Here is a 7804-nt window from a genome sequence, read left to right on the forward strand (position 1 = left end):
GATGGTTGGTGGTAACTTCAGAGACATACCGTATGACAGCATACCTCGGATTGTGCTCCCATTTGGAGATTTGCAGGACTGCCTGGTATATACAGTCTATATAGCTAGCTCTGCTGAGGTTCTTTGAACAACTCCCCTGTTATGTGAAGGCTCTGCCTGAACCAGAATTGCCTCTGGGATACAATCCTGCCAGAGTCAGGCTTACAAAGGCAGTTCTTTTGGGAAGTTGGGGTTGAGAGTGTAGGAGGAGGATACCGCTGGCCTGGACAGGAGGAGAGTACAATAGGAGGAACTGTGTATTGCTGCGGTGTGTGATTATTCTGTATTTTGAATCTTTCTGGAGTAGTCCTGCCTTGTAAAACATGTCCAATGCCAAACAAAACTTGGCCAGATGTGCATGTGGTATCAGATATCCCCTATAGTACACAACATAGATACAGACAAATTCACAGCATACACTTTCGACATGTGCTACCGATTAGAACATCTTTACTACTCAAAAATTATGATGTATATAGATTCAACAAGGTGCTAGAAATATTTATTAATGAATTTGGTTTCACTTACACAATAAACATCATGCATTTCTTGTAGCTTGTCCAAACATACTCTATTGGACTGAGATCTGGGGACTGTATAGGTCACTGGAGTAAACTGAAGTCATTGTCAAGTTCATGGAACCAGCTTGAAATACTAACATCCTTTGTAAATGGAAGAAGGCACTAGAAAAAGGTTAGACCGTATCCACAAAGCGATGCATATGGCAGGCAACAATGCCTAGTATGTTGTAGCATCAGAAATCGAGATTTATCAGACCAGGCAACATTCTTCCAAACATTAGTCATCCACCTTTAATGATCATCTGCATACTGAAGCTGCAATTCTATTTGTTGGTGACAGAAGTGGAACCTGGTGTGTTTTTCTGCTTCTGTAGCCAGGCACATTCAAGATCAGATGTGTTGCATATTCAGGGAAACTCTCCTTCACACAAGTATTATAAAGACACCCTATTTTTGTATCTGTTCCTTTCGGTTAGCTCCTCTGAAATCTCTCAGCAAAAATGAGTTTATGCTCATAGAACCAATGCTCGCTGCAGATTTTACTTTATTTTTTCACTGTAAAATTTAGAGACTGTAAAATCTATTTGAGAATCCTGAAAGGGAAGGTTCATCTTGCTCCAATGATCATACCACAGTCAGAATTACTTGGATGACATGTCTTATTCATTCTAATGTATCGCTGAACAAATTTGCATGCCACAGTATGTAAGTTGAGATGCAGCCTTGAATGGCTGTTAGAAGGAGAAGGCTATTTAAACTAATGAGCAGGTGCACCTAATAAGGTGCTCAACATTTCAATTATATATGTATATATATTAGAGCTGCTGATTAAATTGCCATTAAAATGAGAGATTAACGCATTAAAAATTTCTGTAATCAAATTTATTTTTTTAAATATGAGAACAACTAAAACAAGTTAAGCAGAGTGAATGAGTTTTATTTTTGTGTAACAAAGAATTTTATTATCATTTAATGATGACAGTGTCTTATTGTACGTACACAGGGTTTGCTACTATCTGCAGCTTCAGGCATCCACAGTAGGTCTTGGAACATATCATCCACAGATATGGGGAGGCACGGGGGGAACTATTCTGTGTGTGTGTGTGTGTATTGTGATGGAAACAGAGCACCAATGAGCCCCAAACCCCAACACGACCATATGAACATAGTCCTGGATTCAAATAAACCAGTATTAAAAATATACAATAACTCTTAAAAGCACAAGTTATCTCTCCTCTAGTTCACTTTTCCTCTCTCCATCGCACTGCCCTCCTCCCTCCCAGCTCCGACTCGACTGTACAAGGGAGTGCAGTCCCTTTTATTAAGTACCCGGAAGTACATCCAACAGGCAGCAGCCCTTGCACCAGAAGTACTTCCAGGTCATAATGAAGTCCAATATACCAGGGAGCACATCTCCCTGCAGAGCCCTCTTGCAGTTCCCACCGACCCCAGCAGAGCTGCTCTGCCAGACTATATTTCCCAGCATGCCCTACTGTTTTCTGAATGGGTACCGATATCCAGGGTTACTGTCACCTGGCGTCCTGGGGGAATAAACAGTCCCCAGTGACAGTTCTTCCCTGTTTATTCTTTTCACCCTGGTCAGGGAAGGTATTGCAAATATGTCCAGTTGGGATGCTTGTGTATCTGCCTGGCGCTTCCTGCCCAAGTAAGGAATCGTCTCCTCTACTTGGGATGTCCATTCATCTGTTAGGGCAGCCTTGTCCGAGTGCGACATCCTTCCCCCTCTTGGCCAGGATGCCTTTCCGTTCAGGTAGCATGAGAACCCGGTCGGGACACCTGCAGAGGAGCTTGGTATATAGAGTCTAGAAGTGTAGCCCTGTCGGGGTCCATGAATTCCAATAGAGAGTACTGTCGGGGGAGTACCTCCCTACTTTTAATATTACCAGAAGATGTGGTGTGACCCTGGGAGCATTCGTCTGCATAAAAGGAAGCATGCTGCCACACATAGACAAGTCAGAGTCAGGATGCAGCAGGCAACACTCAACGGGAGGAGAGGAGGAGGAAGGTACTTTATTATTCATTTATTGTGACTGATTACTGGGAAGAAAAAAAGTCTTTATTTGATCCTAATAATGTATGGTGCTTTACTGTGTCTGTGGGGCTCTCTGGTGTGCCCTTGTGGTTTATCTGTGTTGGACTGAAAGACACTATAAAATCTTTCAATACTAACAGCAAATCTGCTAAACCACTTTAAATGTGTCATTTGAAAAGTACCACAGCAAACCAGATAGATAGATAGATAGATGGACGGACGGACGGACGGACGCTATTCTGTAGAATGCTTTAGGCCACAGAATGGAGATCCCCCATAAGTGGTCTGATATGGTTGTCCCTGTGCTTTAAGAACTGTATATTGCATTGTAGGCCCCTATGTATTCCAAACACTCAAACACTTACAGGAGAGTAAACATCACAAGAAGGAAGACAGTGAAACCCTCTGGCAAGGGTAAGCAGCTCAGGGTAAGTTCCACATTGTATAATCCGTTAGTTTATTTAGGACAGACAGACACCAGGGTCACCAAACACTGCTGTCAGCAAGAGGCCCAAATACTTTAAATGAAGAAGTGACTCTTTATTTCCTGACAAAACTAACTAGATCTACCTGTATAGTCAGAAAGTGATTTGGAGGAAACCTCACTGGCAGACAGGTTGTACAACAAGGAGAGGTGAAGTCAGAGAGAAGGAGGCGAGAGTGTGTATTTGTGATATTTTTAAGGAAGGTAACGGAATACGCCACCCTACCCAGCCACTCAAAGACTTACTAATGATGATGCCCGGCCCAGTGATACAGTCAAGTCAGGTTGGGGAGCATGCACTGGTACAGCACATTGTCACACCCACTACACGACGAAACAACTCAGGATCCCGGTTGGCAACACCCCAGGCAGACACACGGTCCAGTCCCACCCTCTGGAAATGACCCTCTATCTGCCGCAGCCAGGCATTACATGGGCGACCCCTTCGCCTAGTCCAGCATACAGGAAGGTTCATTTTTTTTTTTTAATTTACTCTTTATTACTTTGATATTCCCTATTCAGATTTGTTTTTTTTTATTTCATCTGATTCTTCCTATGCTGATCCTTTCTTGTATTTTGATTTAATAAGAGCAGTAAATGTTTTGGCAGTTTGGCACTCCCATTTCTGATTTGGAGCTCTGCTACTATACAGTGGAGGAAATAATTATTTGACCCCTCAATGAAATGCAAATCAATTTCTATCTTTTATTTAAAGTTATTTTTTCGATTTTCCTTTTGATGTGCAATCTGCCACTGTTGAAATAAACCTACCATTGAAATGATACTGTTCTGAGACTTTTCATTTCTTTGTCATTGGACAAACTTACAAAATCAGTGAGGGGTCAAATAATTATTTCCTCCACTGTATATACACACACATATGAAAGATAGAATCAAAAAGAAACTCAATTTTGCAAACTTTGAATCAAAGATGCCACAAACAACAATGTGAATTTCTTGTGGCATGTTGGCATAAGTCTAAAATTATTTACTGAATGACTGTTTACATATCCATAAAAGAAGAAGAAAAAAAAAAACCAAAATCACACAGAAGCACATACAGCATAATTTAGAATAGGTTGGCAGATGCATCACAGTAAGTATACAAGAATACCACACTCAGTTTCAAGGTGTGTGAAATGGGACTACTTGGGTGAAAATCATGAGTGGCAGATAATCATTACATTTTGTGTAAAACACCTCAAAATGTTTACCAACATTCTAAATATTTTTCAAGAAGCACATGGTGATGATAACATTTCTTTAACATGCAGCAAAAGTCTTTACTGCACAGAATGTGAAATCCTGTATAAAGTTTGAACTGTACTATGTATTTGTGTACATACTAAAACAGGAGACATTATTTAATTTTGGTTACAGTCAGACCTGCAGAGAAGAATGAATGACCTCTTTACCTCACAAAGTAGTAAACAAATCAACTTTTTTTTACAAAAAAAAAATGTTAGTTGGATCTTTGGGTCTGATAGAATTCTTTCTTTTGCATACCAAAACATCTGTTATAGTTTCACTCTCATCGAAACAAAGAACACAATTAAGATATTCACTTTTATTTTCTGTATTTGTTCCACTTATACATACCCAAAAGATTAGCAAATCATTGTCATCTCATGATGGCATAAAGCATTCTAAAAATAATGAGGCAGGCTTTTTATTTTTTTGCAGTGCTTACTGCCTGGGAGGTGGGTGGGTCAGCTTTTTTGATTTCATTTAATCCCTGCATTATTAAGAATGTTGTGCGAAACCTGAACAAGTATGACAATGGCAGCTACTTAGTTCCAATCAGCATGAAACATAAAAACAGATGAAAACGTTAAAAAGACAGAATGTGATCCAAAATGAAAAAATAAAAAAAGTTGTGGCTCTGACAGGCATTAGAAAAAGAATGTCTGGTCACCCTAGCAACCTGGAAGCAGAATTAGAGCAAGACACTGCACTGTAGTTTGAGATGAGCAGCTGCGACAAGACACATTCAGAGCAGTCCTTAGTAATCAGGGTTTATTTGTTTTCTCCCCATCTTCCACCATTTTGCTGGTTGACTACATCTGCTTACTTTTATAAGTAAAATGCTAATGATTGATTACTTACATGATAGTCGTTCACACTCCCTGCTCTGTCCAGCTGTGTTCAAGTAGTGAAGGCCACAGAAAGCACAGTCACCCAGCAACCAGCTAGAAAAACCTCTGCTCTCCACCTCTTCAGCCTCTGATTGGAGCAAACAGCCATTATGGGCGGGGAATAGGGAGGGACAGGAGTTTCAGAATATGAGCACCATTCACATCACGGTCCACAAATGTCCTGCAAATATTCATCAGCATAAAAATGTTAATTGTTTGTTACTGATAAAGGGAAATCTCTAATCTGTGAATGCCCCTGCAGCACCTTCTAAAAGCACTGACTTTTAAGTATAAAGTGGCCAAAAGTATTGGTATACTACTATCTAAAAAAGAATTTCAATGATCAGTGAAATAAGTTGAAATAGTTAAATGTTAACTGGCATCCACCATTCTTTATTCCATACTCCACAGAGCAAACCATTTGCTTTTAGGACTGGCTATTTAAATTAAGCAAATGAAAATGGCACAGACCTGTGGTCTCCAACTCTAGTCCTGGTGGGCCACAGTGGCTGCAGATTTTCATTCTAACCCTTTTCTTAAATGGTGAACAGTTTTTACATTTCTGTGTAAATATTTAGTTATCCCATGAATATTTGGATATTCTGTGTTGAATATATTATGTATGTTTTGGTGTCATTTAAAAATATGATCATATTATAAAAATTAAAAAAGTAACACATTTTTAAATGGAGCCGCACAATATGTTGCTGAATTCACAAGTGGCTCATAATGGACAAGTCACAAGCCACAGAGCCCCCTGCCATGTCTGTTAAACTCTGGAATACTCCCTTAAATAATGTACTGTAATCTTAATCAGACTACACTTTTAACATTTAACTATGTAGATGTTCTTTCAGATTCATAAAAGTATTAGAAGAATGTTCCGTCAGCATTTACATTCTATGAAATTATGAATATTTAACTTCTTGAACTGTGCTCTACACTCCTAAACCTAAATAAACTCTTGGCAACCTGTCTGCTATTCCCACTGGCACATTAGGAAATGTCTGAATGTTATCAGAGGTAATTTTATGCAACCAGATTTAAAAAAAAAAAAAATCTTGAACTTTGCTCACATATTTCATACAGACATACCACAAGGGTCAGCCTGTCTGAACTTTCACTAAGTGTAGTCTGGTATCCACAGTAAACATTTTGGCCCTCTATGCTCAGTCCTGAAAACAAGTAAAAGTTCATTCAAGTACATGCCTGTGACCCATCACACCCTGTTGCAGAGTCAGACTAAGAGCCTGTGGCCATTAGAAGTTCTTCACTGTGGTTCTCTGGTTGACCTAGTCTAGCCACACATACAGTAGCACAAACTACACTTAGCTCTGTAAGTATTTAGACATTGATAAAGTTATTGGTGTTTTAGCTTTTTGCCAAATATACTGGAGATGAAGTTATACAATGAATATGGGGTCAAAGTTCTCACTGCCAGCTTTAAATTGAGGGATGGGTAACAGCAAATTAGGGGTCTGTGGCAGTGATGTTTTAAATAAAAACAGTGTGCCAGTGAGAAGCCATGCAACACCAGAGTGTATAATGGTGAAGTTGACTGAATGCACATTAATCAATATTGTTTTTAGACCATTACAGAATTAAATACAGTAGAGGAGATGTCTGTCATAAGATGAGCACTTTAAGCTCCTGTTTAAACAGTTGACTTGCATGCACATACAGACTTTGTGAGAACAGAATTTAAAACTAAGACACTGGATCCGTGAAGCAGCCATCCACCCCTCCACCATTCTCTTCAACAGTGTCTACTTTTTTTATATAAAGGTTAATTTGTATTCTTTATATCATTATGCATTATATCTGGGCATTTTAAACACGTTCTTTGACATGAACCAACATGTAGCTGTCACTGCCCTGTTATATTTCACCTACGTATTGTTTTTACTCTTCTTCATGAACTGAGAATTATAACATATGAGAAGGGACATTATAATTTAGATGTATTTATTATTATACTTATTTAATGTTTCTATCCATAGGAATGTAAAGCATTTATATATTTCTTTATTTAGAGCATTTGTCAAGTGAAATTATTGGCCATATGGTGCATGAAAGTAAGCTTACAGCTCACTGACACAGTAATTAGGCCTACCTACCTACTGTACATGAACATGGCATAAGGAGCCATGAAGTAAAGTGCTGCTCCACTGTTGCTTTTGTACTGCTTTATTTAAAAACTAGCAAAATACCCACGCTTCGCAGCAGCAAAGTACTGCCTTAAAATTTTTATTAAGAAGAAAAAAGTAAACCTTTTTTAAACTGAGGGAAAATATACCAATAATTATTTGTTAAGGATCTCTTTGTATGCCACGTTGTCAGTTCGGCCCTCCAGTTGTAATATGACCAAGCTGTGCGCTGAGCTTACTCTTGAGCATGCGATGTACAGTTGGCCATGTGAAAAGCAATCTTGCCTCAAATCTCACAGCTTGGATTGCTGCCGTCATAATCGGTTTGAGTTTCATGGTTTGTTTCAATTACGTTAGTATTTGCAGGACTACTTGTGTTGAAGTGATATTCAGCATCTGTCAATTGTTGTAAGCATAAAACCGGT

The 7804-nt window shown here is 39.1% G+C and overlaps 1 protein-coding gene across 9 annotated transcripts in view; it reads right to left on the minus strand.

Annotated features, from left to right (window-relative positions):
• Positions 1 to 5293, minus strand: part of plin1 (perilipin 1) — a 128056-nt gene extending 122763 nt beyond the window's left edge. For all 9 annotated transcript variants that reach the window (XR_005636033.1, XM_039773306.1, XM_039773305.1 and 6 more), the window contains exon 1: positions 5204 to 5293. The gene's annotated coding sequence lies outside the window, so the exon portion shown is untranslated. The remainder of the gene's footprint in view (positions 1 to 5203) is intronic.
• Positions 5294 to 7804: the final 2511 nt, after the last annotated feature.

Source organism: Polypterus senegalus, chromosome 12, assembly GCF_016835505.1.
Source record: "Polypterus senegalus isolate Bchr_013 chromosome 12, ASM1683550v1, whole genome shotgun sequence".
NCBI lineage: Eukaryota > Metazoa > Chordata > Cladistia > Polypteriformes > Polypteridae > Polypterus > Polypterus senegalus.